This window comes from Monodelphis domestica, chromosome 8 (genome assembly GCF_027887165.1).
Source record: "Monodelphis domestica isolate mMonDom1 chromosome 8, mMonDom1.pri, whole genome shotgun sequence".
NCBI lineage: Eukaryota > Metazoa > Chordata > Mammalia > Didelphimorphia > Didelphidae > Monodelphis > Monodelphis domestica.
The window spans coordinates 75,733,546-75,747,047 of record NC_077234.1 but is presented as its reverse complement, the minus strand read 5'-3'; the positions used below and the strand labels follow the sequence as shown (position 1 = coordinate 75,747,047).

At 34.6% G+C, this 13,502-nt stretch overlaps 1 protein-coding gene across 1 annotated transcript in view; it reads right to left on the bottom strand.

Moving 5' to 3' along the window:
* BARD1 (BRCA1 associated RING domain 1) overlaps positions 1-13,502 on the bottom strand; it is a 140,887-nt gene that overhangs the window by 71,937 nt on the left and 55,448 nt on the right. The gene's annotated exons all lie outside the window — the stretch shown is intronic.

Genomic DNA, 13,502 nt, shown 5'->3' with positions numbered 1-13,502 from the left:
AAAGTCTCCACATAGGAGATGGAATCTGAACTGAGTTTTTGAAGGAAAACTGGGGAATCTAAGACCCAATCCAATAAATATTAAGTAAAGTGTCTACTATGTACCACATAGTGCCAAGGAGAAAATGCAATCCAGGAAAGGAGGGAGCAAATGACAAAAGCTTGGAAATAAGAGAGTGAAATGTGGTGGACACACTGTAATGGGGAAATTAATTAGGACAGCCCAGGTGGGCAGTTAGTTATTTCTGATTTGTCATTGACTAGCACATGCCCGTGTAGTGTGGGTGTGCACAATTTTTTGGGTGCTAGACCAAGATGGAGACTTTTTAAAATTCACAACACACATTTCATCAGAGGGTAAGAAAGGAGTGATGTCTAATAAGGTGAGAGGTATTAAGGGCCAGGAACAAGGAACCATGTAAATAAAGAGAAGAGAACAGATTCCTTGGAAGCTATTTAAGCAGAATTAATAAGACTTGGAAGCAAAATGTGGAAATACCAGGCTAAGGAAGAATGAAGAATCTAAGATAAGGTTATGCTCATGAATCTGGGGAACCATGATGGTATCCTTACAAAAAGTGAGAATTTTAGAAGAAGGGTGTATTTGGGGAGGGGAATATATAATGAGTTGTTTTGAAGATACAGTGAAATAACTATGAGCCATCCAAAATATCTAATAAGTAATGGGGTAGGACTAGAGAATGAAATCATCACTGGACCACATTCTACAAGACTGAGAACTAGAAATGTTCTCTGATCCTCAAACCCTCTCAAATCCTCTCAAATCTTTCCTAAATATAAATTAAGGACAAAACAAAGCAATTTCAGCCATCTCCACAGTCTAAGACCCACCCCCCCCAACTCAAAGAAGGCAAAAAATCCATGAATTAAGAAAGAAGGCTAATTTTAAGACCCACATGAGAACTTCCTTCCTCCTAATTCCATTAAAAAAAAAAAGAACGCGGCAGAATGGGTCCTGGGCTGGGATAGAGCACTCTGTACTACAAAAGTGCTCAACTAGTCATTGAACACAGTCCAGCATCCAGCTAATGGTCAGTTCTGTCCCCGGGGGTCATTTGGGGCAAAGACTAAAAACGCCTGTGAAATAGGAATTCTTTAGAGAGGGAGGCTGTGAGATCCACTCCCCAAGAAAAGGAAAATAAGAGGAAAAAAGACTGAAATTCCCAAAGCTCCCAGGAAGAAAACTCAATTTAAAAAACTTAAACAGATAAAGCAGCAGAGAAGTTACTAATAATAGACTGGTATATGGCTTCCAGATAGACAATTAAGGATCCTAGTAGTTAAGAGTATCAAGCTTGAGGTTAGGAAGACAAAAGTTCAAATCCAGCTTCAGATAGATGCTTACTAGCTATAGGACCTTGTGTAAATTATTTAATCTGTTTGCTTCAGTTTCCTTCAGTCTGAATGGGGCACCTATTTCCTAGGGTTATTGTGATGGTAAAAATGAGATAATATTTGTAAAGTGGTACATAAGTCACTATATAAATGCCATTTTCAAATTTAAAAAATGTATTTACTAATCAGCTTAGTAATTCCACATACCTATAAATAAATATTGAAGAACAAATAAATAAGCAAAGAATAATTCATACCTGATGAGACAAAGGACTCTTTTCCCCCCAAAAGAACAAAGAATCATAGCAGAATTTTTTCAAATTCTTTAAAAGAGCAATAATAATTCTGAAAACAAAGTATGGTTTGTACAAAAGAAATAATTCTCAACATGAATCCTCAATGGCAAGACTCATCAAAGAAAAATATACTATATTTTTTAAAAAAGGAAAAAAAAAAGAAGGAACACACGTACCTGCTTGCAAATTTAACTTTCAATAGAAAGCCATGTAAAATGAACACATAATCCAATACTTTCACAAGAATTCTCTGTCTCAATTCTACATTGTTATACAAAAAAGGGAGTGAACCAGCTGTGAATGAAAATACACAGAACAAAATCTTCATATAAGTAAAAAATGATGATGGGGCAGCTGGGTGGCTCAGTGGATTAAGAGCCAGACCCAGAAATGGGAGGTCCTAGGTTTAAATCTGGCCTCAGACAATTTCCCAGCTGTGTGACCCTGAGCAAGTCACTTAACCCCCATTGTCTAGCCCTTACCACTCTTCTGCCTTAGAGCCAATACATAGCAAAACAAATAAATAAATAAATAAACAAATAAATAAATAAATAAATGGATGAATAAATGAATAAATAAATAAATAAGATTATGATCTCTAAGCTAGGATGTGAAGAAATTATAGGTTTTCCTTTAGAATACAACTAAAAAACCTGAACTTAAATGCAAAAAATAATAGAAGAAAACTTCTGAACTCAGAAAACAAAGTTGACAAATGTCTCCAGAGAGATGGGCACATATAGATACGGACCATCATTTGTAAATGAAAATTAAACCCAAAGAAGTGGATGAAATCACAAAAAGAAAGACTAGAGGGAGAATAGGTTCCCATACAGATCCTCAGGCAGCATGATGTAGATGATGAACCAGCAAAAAGAAAGATCAGAGAGGTGCCCTTCAGAAATAAAGGACCCAAAGTATCCAGGAAAAGAATGTCAACTTTTATAAAATAGTTGAGAAAGATGAGAACTGGAAAAAAGTTATCAGATTTGGAAATTTAGAGATCACTGGTAATGTCAGAGAAAGCAGTTTGGAATTTAAAGATGAGGGTGGAAGAGACTGCAAATGAATAAGAACTGAGAGCAAAGTAAATGAAAGGAACAAGAACCAAATGAAATCTGGTCAAGAAAAGGAGAAAAATGACATAATAAAAACTTGAAAGGATTTTAGGAGTCAAGTGAGTGGATTTTTAAGAACTCAGTACTGGGCCTGATTGGTAGGCAACAGAGAATAAAGTCAGTAAAATGAGAGAGGAAAAATACTAATTCCTCAAAACATAATTTTCATATCTTTTACTGTAATGCTGATAATTTTTTCTGTTCTAATATTTGACATGTTCTCATAAAAAAGATTTTTAAAAAGATTTCATATATTTAAAGTGCATGTCAAATGTTAATATATTTTACATTCCTAAATTACAAAGTGACTTTAGAGATTAAATGGTACTAACATATATTGAACTTCAATTTCCTCTCATTTGAGACTGAAAAAGTTTTACCCACAGCTTTTAAATCCCCTTATATTTCTTGTCTTCATGACTATACGAATTTGAAGTTTCACAGAGTGTCTATACTTCTGACCCTATTTCCAGCATCTGGGAATGGGGGGAAAAGGATTTTAGGTGAGAAAAAAATAAGTACTTTGGAAAGGTGTTGAAATTAAAATGAAAGTCAGCACATTTATTTTGGAAAGAGAAATAGAAGTAAATCTAAAGGAAAAAATCTCCATGTTGAGATTCTAGTTCTAGGGCCCATGAGAAAAAAAGGTACAAGATTCCCTGAAGAGAAGAATTCAAGTAGAAAGGAATTGGCAACAATAATCTATATAAGGAAAGGCAAGTGTGACCAACTGGTAAATTGTTGAGTAAAACTAACTTTGGAAAAAATAAGGATAGATATAATTTATATAGTGCTTTAAAGTTTGCAAAATGATTTACAAATATATCTCATTTAATCTTCATATTAATGTAATCATGAATTTACAAATATCTCATTTAAATATTAATATTGATATTTTCTCATTTACACAAAGAAAGTGCTATTATTATCCCCATTTTGCAAATGAAGAAATGAAGCATAGAATGAGTTGTCTTCAAAAAAGGTTCAAAATTATCCTTATTATACCTGTTCCCTCCTCACCTAAATAATTTTGTATATATTTGCAATTATTTCTACATAAAGACATTAGCAGGAAAAGAGAGAGAAAATAGGATGTAGCTACAAAGTTGATAAAAGGAAAAATAATGTAATTTAAATTGTTGAAGGAAAAGACCATATGAGTCATAAGATGATCTCTTAAGGAGATGCTTAGGGAGTGAATCATAAAATACAATTTATTAAAGAATGGGAAAGACCAAGAATTTCCATCAGTATAGAAAGCATGCAAAATTTTTACAGTAATTTTGAGTGACCATGTCATGTTTCTATTTCTGCCATAGTCAAAAGAACATTTATGTTTCAGATCTAAGCTGGCCTCCCTCTCATAAGATGAGATTCAAGAAACATCTTGTCACATCCAAGATTATTGCAATAATGAAATGGTATTTTTAAAAATGGTGCCATGTTACCATCACCTCTCAAGAAAGGAAGTATGATGAGATTCGTCTCCATTTTGCAAATGAAGAAATGGACTTATCCATCCCTTTGGTCTTGCCCAAGACTATATAATTATGAAACAACAGAGAATTTTACCCTAGGTCTTCTGATTTCTAATCTAAGGCTCTCCCCATATCATACTATCTTTCCAGAGCAGAATTATAACAGATTTCTGACTCCACCCTCAATCATATATTTAAAAAAAAAAAAAAAGGAACACATGTACCGCTTGCAAATTTAACTTTCAATAGAAAGCCAGGTAAAATGAACACATAATCCAACACTTTCACAAGAAATCTCTCTGTCTCAATTCTACAATGTTGTACAAAAAAAAAAAAAGATTTTTTAACAAGAAAATAAAAGGACTTCAAGAAGCCATATAATATTATCTTCCTTACTACTAGAAATGGAAAAGACAGAAGTCTGTTTTTGTCACATAGGATTAGAATTACAATTTGGATTAGACAAAATATCCTTAAGGTATTTTACAGTTGGCTACTGATTTTCTTTCATTTCTTTTTTACATTATCCCAGATGTCCCCCACTATATTCTACTCCTTTACCTCTTCTAAATATATACATCAGATTAAACTGCACGTTTATTAAACTCAATTTAATTTTCCCTCCCCATACTTTACGGTTTCCTAGATTTTCTCTCTTATGTAGATGTAATGCTAAGCACATAAATAAGATTATGATAATGACAAAAAGGTGTCATAGTAACTGGGCAAGCTTCTTTAACTGATGTGAAGTTTCTAGGAAATAAATTAACTTTTCCTGCTTCTGGTTTCTTTAAATTACTTTCTTTACTGGCAGGCTATTTACTGAGCAATAAGCACTGTGGTTTAGCACTCACAGGCACATGCACACCACACAGCTCTTCACAACTTAAACTAATAATTGAAGTGTTGTTAGCCTACTGTTGAAATAATCATCTCAGAAAACACATTTATAAGAAATTTTAAATGATTTTAAAATATCTAGCCAGCTTTGAAGTTAAAAAAAGAACTGAAAAAAGCATTCCCCTTCTCCAATCCCTCCCCAATTCGATGTTAAGTCTAATCCTTCAAAGGAAATGTTTTGCCCACATCTGAGATATGTCTTTGCTAAATGGGAGTGTCATTTTTAACTTCAAAAAAATCCTGGAAATGGTCTTTCCCGATCAAATATTAACTATTTTAAAAAATATATTGCTAGCAACAGATTTTACTTCTCTCTTGGGAAAGAAGGTTCTCTGAATTTACTGACCCTGGAAGCTATTGCATTAATGAAAGGCCTTAATGATGATCAGCTGAAAGAATAAGGGTTGCACTATTTATTCTAGAGGAGAGGAGATTCAGGGGAGAATATGACACCCGGCTTCAAGGATCCAATATAGAAGAGAGATTAGACTTGTTCTGCTTAGCACCAGAGGACAAAGGGCAGGAGTACATTTAATCCATATGAGTCTCAAGGAGAGACATATCTGGGTTTTCAATATAAAGAAAAACCTAACATCACAAGCTAATGCCATCAAGGGATGGACTACAATGGAAGGTTGCCTTATTTTACAAATGAAGAAATCAATGCTCAAAGGATGACTTGTCCACCATGGTACCACCAGGACTTGTACTGAAATGTCCTAATTCTCTTTAAGGGTTCATTCTATTAATCAATCAACATTTACTAAGCATTTACTATTTCAGTCAGTCAAAGAACATTTTAAGTACCTACTATGTGCCAGGCACTAATAAAGATATAAAGACAAAACTCAGTCCCTGATTTAAAGACCATTCTTCTTTCTATTATATGAGTAAATTTCTCAACTGACTCTGCTAACACATTCTGGAGTCAATATGAACAAGAGTCCCCAAGTTGGGAACATCTCTAGAGCCTCATCAGTTCCTTCATCTGTAAAACAGGGATGATAATCATCGAATTCTCTTGACAAGGAATTGGGACCACTTGGGACCCTCATACTCACCAGCAGAGGTGTGAAATTGTGGGTCATACATAGGAAGCCAAGCTGAGAGCAAAGAAATTTAGTGTGTTATCAGCTGATAACAGCTTCAGCTTCCTAAGGTACAGATTTGCTTTATAATTTTCTGGCCCATTTAGAGTATAGATAATCAGTAGTATTCTGTAGCAACTCAGAATAGATAAAGCATTTCAAAGGAGAGGGAGGGGTAAAGAAAGGGGGGAGTCAGCCAAGGAAAAACGGGGGAGGATAATGCAGGGGGGCAGGATTTGTGCTTCGCAACTGGCAAAACCTGTTATCAAAATGAGAAAACATTCCCTGTTCAAGGGCAGGAGACAAAGGAGGGGTAACCAAATACTGCTCCAGGTATGAAAGAATTCCACTTGGACAAAAGTGCAGATGCCACTTCTCTGAGGACAACAAATAATTGTTACATCAGTAGAAGAGCCCGTCCACTTTACCATGTCCTTACAGAGTTTGTTATGGTTTATTTCTCCTTAAATAGAGGTTGAGGACTTTCAACTATTAAAAGCACCACGGTGTGGAAGTGTTCCAAGATGTCACAAAATGACTGTGATGCCTGTTTCCCCTCCAGGAGAAACTCATAAATAACTGCCCTCAGAGGGATATGGTGAAGCTTAAGAGAATTTTTATACAGTTCTTTGCTATATAAATATAGTCTCTTACTCTAGTTTTACTCCTTTGTACTGGAATGTTTAGTTGGGGGCTTGCTCCAAAACCTTATATACATTATTTTCTTCCATCCAACAATAGCATTTCTGCAAACAAAATGGTAGACCATAATTTTCTCCAAGTTCTCCCCAATGATGAACTTTGAAAAGAACTCTAGACCCAATTAACATTATGAATTTCTTCTTTCATGAAATGAGTCCTACATACTACTTATATGACAAATCAACTTTCTCATGAAATCTCTTTTATTGTAGCATTTCATATTCAAAATGGCACCGAACCACATATTGGTTCAATGGAAGAAGTGGAATGGAGCATCGTGGTTGAATGAATGAATGACTCTACTTCTAAGCTAAACAATTATCTCAAAACAGAACACTTTCTATTCTTAAGTAATCAACATATCTACAATGTAGAGCTTCAGTCAGGTCTTGCAAAAACCCTTGTGTGTTAGCTTACTTACTCCTCACAACAACTCTGGAGGCTCATATACAGTGTCAGAGACAGGATTCAAACTCGAGCTTCACTCGATTTAAGTCTGCCTCTCAAAAAAAGAGAAGCCAAACAGAGGGGGGGGTGGGGGGGGGACTGTCCAATATGCATTGGCTTACACTGTATAACAACCAGAATCTGATGCCACCGAAATCTCAAGGACAATAACACTTGTAAATCACACTAACTTCTGACTTAATGGGAGCCAATTTGTCCTTACTCTGTGGAAATCCAGAGCACATGATTTAATGGTCCCAACTAAGGGAGATTTCCACAAATAATTCCTGAATAGAACCACTTCAACAACCCTGCAAAACTGTCAAACGGATAGATTCTGCTCACAAATGAGTCCTCTGAAAAAAGTCCCTAGGTTGTTATATATGTTCATGGATTGTTGCCCATTCTTCAATAGCCCTGTCTAACTTAATGCTTACTCTGAAATATCAAAGTCAGACATCAGTGAATACACAAAATTCAGCCAACCTCATTTGCTTTAAAAAAAAAAATCATCCTTTCAATTAAGAACAAGACAAGATGAGAGAATCCATCTAAAACCAAAACTTATGAAATATGACCAAGGTTTTGTGTATATGGAATATTACTGCTTGATGGTCTTTAAAAACCCTGTGATTCAGGACCTAAAAAGGATTTGAACAACTCTCATTTTAGGGTTCTTAACTGCCATAACAACATAACAACTAATCCATCAAAAATTTCCTATTTTGGCAATTATATATGTATCTTGCAAGCACATGCATGCAAGAAGGATATATCCAGAATGCATGGTGCAATTTAGTGACTTCAAACTCAAATAGGAACAATTCTAGGAATTTATTGACTTTGGGGGAAAAAAAGATAAATTAACATTTATCCAAGTTGTATTATATTTTTATTTATTTTGTTAAACATTTCCTAATTACTGTTTCTGGCCACATCTGCCAATTTGACACCTAAGGTATAGACAATAAATAAGAGAACTGGCCTCTGATCCAAGAAAACTTGGCTTTATTTAAGGCCTTTCCTATTTCAGACTTACTGTGACCACAGACTAGACAGCTCTTCAAGACTATTGGGGGCAAAAAAGGTAGAATGAGTTTCCTCATCCAGGATTTCCCTAGGCCAGTGAAATCACAAGTTTGGTCTCTATCCAGATATGACAGTCTTATCCAAGCATTTGCTATACTATCTATTTTACACACACACACACACACACACACACACACACACACACACACACACACACACACACACACACATCCCCCTCTTTCAAGGATGGTACTACATGGATAGACCTTAGCATCTGGCCCAGAATCAGTATGAAATCTCCCTTATAAAACTGGGGACCAACTAGATCAGAAAAACAAAGTGTAATTAATTGCCCATTGTGTCCCTTAGCTGTCTCATAAATGAAATTTTCTTTTTCTCTACAGCTGAAGAGGATGAACAATGAAATCAGAAGGTAGAAAAGTGTCAAGATGCTAATATGCAAGTAGAAATAGGACCAGAATTTGTAGGCCTCATCGTCTAAGGCAGTATTATTTTTTAAATATGAGGATACCATCACATCCCTGAGGACAAATAAGCAAAATATATCATAAAAGTAGAAAAACTATTAGTCAGAAAAAAAGGTTAAAACCCAACAGAATTAAATTATCATTCAGATGAGAGCAGTAACCACTGATTCCTACTGTGAACACTTTTGAGTAGAGAAAAAAAAATCAGGGTCGCCAAAAAATAAAGAGTCCTATAACAAGATCCTGTTTATCTCTCCCCAACCACTATGTTCTCCAAAAATTTCCAGGGAGAACTAAAGAGGTGAGATTCAAGATCCTTCTAACCTCCTCCCCTCCCTCCATCCAACATTGATTTTCAGTATTTTGTACTAAACCAGCACAAATTCTAGGATGACACATCCAAAACGTGATGCCTAATAATTATGATTCTTATGAAAAGGATTTTCCTCTGATGGAAGAAAAACACTTGACAACAGCCAAATAACTGTGTCAAGATCAGAAGTGAAAACATGGAGGGGGAGAATAAGTACATGTTCTTATTCATGTAATAAACTGTTTTGATACTATTAAGAGAGATTTTTATTGACTCCTTTTAACGAATCTGTCAGTTTATCAATTGCTTACTATGTTCCAGGAAATGTACCAAGTTCTAGAGATACAGAGAAAGACAAAAGTCATCAAAATTGTCTTTGGGAAAAACCTATTTGAGGTCACTAAATGTCTCCAAGAGACAGTGTTCTATCTACTACTTTCTTCTAAAAACAATTCCTTGACATAACAGGAATTTGTATGCAAATCAGGTTTTCTCTTTCCACTAAAATACCCTAATATTCTCAGCTTTGCCCACTTATTTCTGAACGCATCTCTCTCACTGAACTTGGTGATAACTCCTTATGGCGAGACACCATCCAATTGTTACACATCTCATCTTTGGCAAGAAAAAAAAATATATATTAATTTTTTTTCTCTAGGTCTTCAATCTTCAACCAATCCATCCACCCTTCTAAGTAATCAAGTTCACTATGGTCCTGCAAATTCATTTTAATGTCTTATCTTTAGGGGCAGCTAAGTGGCTCAGTGTACAGAGCTCAGAGTTGGGAGGTCCTAGGTTGAAATCTGACTTCAAATATAATTTCTAGCTCTGTGAGTCTGGGCAAGTCACTTAACCTCCATTGCCTAGCCTTTACTGCTCTTCTATCTTAGAATTACTACTAAGACAGAAGGTATAGGTTTAAAAAAAAAAAGATTTCACATTAGCCACTACCCCTTAATTTCTAACATAAAACTTCCAGATCAACAAAGAACACAATTCAAAATCAAGTCAATTTCCCTATATCTTACAAGAGAAGGCTATTTTTTTTCTTCCTACCTTCCTTCCTTCCTTTCTCTCTCCCCTTCCTTTCCTTCTTTCATTTGTTTCTCTTTCTTTCTCCTTCTCCCCTTCCTTCTTTCATTTCTTTATCTTTCCTTTCTCTCTCGCCCTTCCATTCGTCTTCCTTCAGTTCTTTCTTTCTCTCCTTCTTTCTATTTATTTCTTTCTCTCTGCAAGGGTACATTATAATTGTAGTATAGAAATCTCTAAGCATTTTCTTTTTATCCAATTATGGTCATTCGAATAGAATGGTAATAAACTCCTGTTCCAATGTCCACAAAAAGCTATGTCACAAATCCAAGTATAATGCTTTGAGTATTACACTCATTCTGAGACTTTCAATCAGAGTCTGTCTATAAAATATCTGAGCTGAGACATGGGTAGTCACCAGGTTTAGGTGGGCTAATAATACATAATGAATAAATGAATTAATAAATAAATAAATCACGACCATTTAACTATATGAATTAAGTGGCATAGAGGATAGAGTACTAGACTCAGTCAGGGAGTTCAAATATTAATAACCCAGACACTTATCATTTGTGTGTTGCTAGGCAAGTTGTTCAAACTTCTATGTGGTTCAATTTCCTCATCTGTAAAATGGGGGCGGGGGAGGGGTTGGACTCAATGGTTTCTAAAGTTCTTTCTAGCTCTAGAGTGGGGAAAAGGGGCTAGATATAGGCTATCCATAGCAATTCCACTCCATTTGGGAATGCATGTTAATAGCTATGACCAACAGGCAGGCATTTTCCAGTTTGCAAAAGGCCTAAAGGGGATGATACGAGATAGTAAGAAATTAAGAGAATCTTACTGTGAGTAGATATTAAACTATCTTTTCTCTCTCTTTTTAAAGACCCCCACAAGTATTATCAGTGCATCAAAAGCCAAATAAAGTTTTCCAAATATCTTCATGGGATTACTTATATTCAAACTGGAGGAGAAAAAAAGCCTCTATGTTTCAACTCAAAATGATTTGTAAAAATAATACATTTACTATTAATGTCTGGTAATATTGCCAATTAGTGGCTTAAAGACTACAGTGGAAGTCAATTAGTTTTTCTTAAATGTACTGTATTAAAATCTGCCAACTAATCAAAATAACATTTTTTATTTAAAAAAATAATTAAATGCCAGGGAATGAAGATGAGTTAGTATAATTTTGGCAAAACTGTATTAAACTGACAACCTGACAAAATGTAGATGAAGCAATTCTGAATGTGTCAATGGAAGACAGAAAAAAACCCAACAGAGCTTCATGCACAAATTTTTCATCTGAGATTTTTTCCATTTCCTGGAGAGTTCTGCTAATGAAGATGACTTCTTTTCACCTTAGTATGAAATAATCTGCTTCCATAAAAACTGGAAAAAAATTAACATTCATCTGTAGCTCTATGCCATTAATTATGGGAAACAAAGCACAGAATAGTGATTGAGTTTATAATGAGAAAAAAGGAAAGAGGAGCTAGAAGGGGAGAATTACAGATGATATCAACCAGTGATAATATGACCAGATGAAGACAAACATATAGTGTGTGAAATTAAATTGAATATTTAACTGTGACTGAGTTAAGTAATTTCAAGTAAAACATATGTAGGAAATGGGAGACACTGTACATCACAGGATTAGAGAAGGGCAAATATTTTCCTGAATTTGACAAAGAAATGAAAAGAATGGGGTCTGCAAACTCTTGAGTTTCCTACTATTCCCAGCAAAATTCTAACACATTATTAAAGAGAGGTCAGTTAACATCTAAAAAAAAAAACTCTTCACCACCAAGAACCACAGAAAGGCTATATTAAGGACAAACTGTACCAGACTAACCTCATTCCTTTCCTAATAGTTACTAAACTGGTAGAATCAGGGAAATACTATGAATTTGCTTAGATTTCAGTAATATAGTTAACAAATTCTTTCATTCATACTCTTGAGAATATGAAGAGATATCAGCGAATTAGACAGAAATACAACTTGTTAAATAGCAAGACCCAAGAAATAATCTTTATTAAAGCCTGAATGTGGAATGTCCCAGAGATTTGTTCTTAGCCCTGGGCAAAAATTTCTACTGGTCACTTAGATAAATTTTTAAAATTTAATTTAAAATTAAAAAATAATTAAGGAAAATTCATCTTTTCTCACTTCCCTTATTACTGAAAAAAGAAAGGAAAATATACCTTATAAAAAATATGCAGTCAAGGAAAATATTAAATTTCCACTATGTGTCTTATTAATTTATTGCAAGATTGTATTAACTTTTTTTAGGTTCTATATCACATTCTGGGCTCATATTGAGTTTAATCGTCAATACCAGTGATGGTATTCTTGCCAAAAAAGATGACACAAAGTTGGAAGGAAAAGCCAATACTGTGGATAACAAGGATGATCATCAGATTTTTAAAGTATATTCCTAGATTAGAATGTTGAGCCATATCTAGTAAGAGGAAATTCCGTAGTGACTAATGTAAAATCATCAATTTGGGGGGAAAAAATCAAATTCTTAAGAAGAAAAATTTTTTTTAATGTAGCTAGGAGAAAAAAAATGGTTTGAAAAAAGATCTGGGGAAGGCAGTTTCAGGCCTAGAGTCAGGAAGATTCAGCTTCTTAGAGTTAAAATCTGGCCTCAGACACTTAGCTATGTGACTCTGGGCAAGTCATTTAACCCTGTTTGCCTCAGTTTCCTCACCTGTAAAATGTGTTGGAAAAGGAAATGGCAAACCAAGAAAACCACAAATGAGGTCATGAAGAGTCAGACAGGTCTGAAAAATGACTGAACATCAACAAGTTCCTTGAGGGCACATATTTTTTTTTTTGCCTCATTTTAAATCCCTAATACTTAGTATAAAGAATAGCACATATTAGTTGTCCAATAAATTTTTACTGATTGATTGAACTCAACATGAGCCCATACTATGATGTAGTACCCAAAAGAACCTAACATAGTCTTATACTAAATTATAAAGCACATAGAAGAATTTTATTATTTTCCTGGACTGTACATCTGTTAGATGGGTATGTTTTCCTTTCTATTTTAGTAAAGAAATTTTCTTAAATTATTTTCTAAAACTTATTTCCTAGCCATATCCCTAAATTAATTTTTTTTTCAATTTTAATTAATGTATTCCCTTTTAAACCCTTACCTTCTATCTTAGAATCAATATTAGGTAATGATTCTAAGACTGAAAAGTGGCAAGGGCTAGGCAATGGGAGGTAAGTGACTTGCACAGGATCACA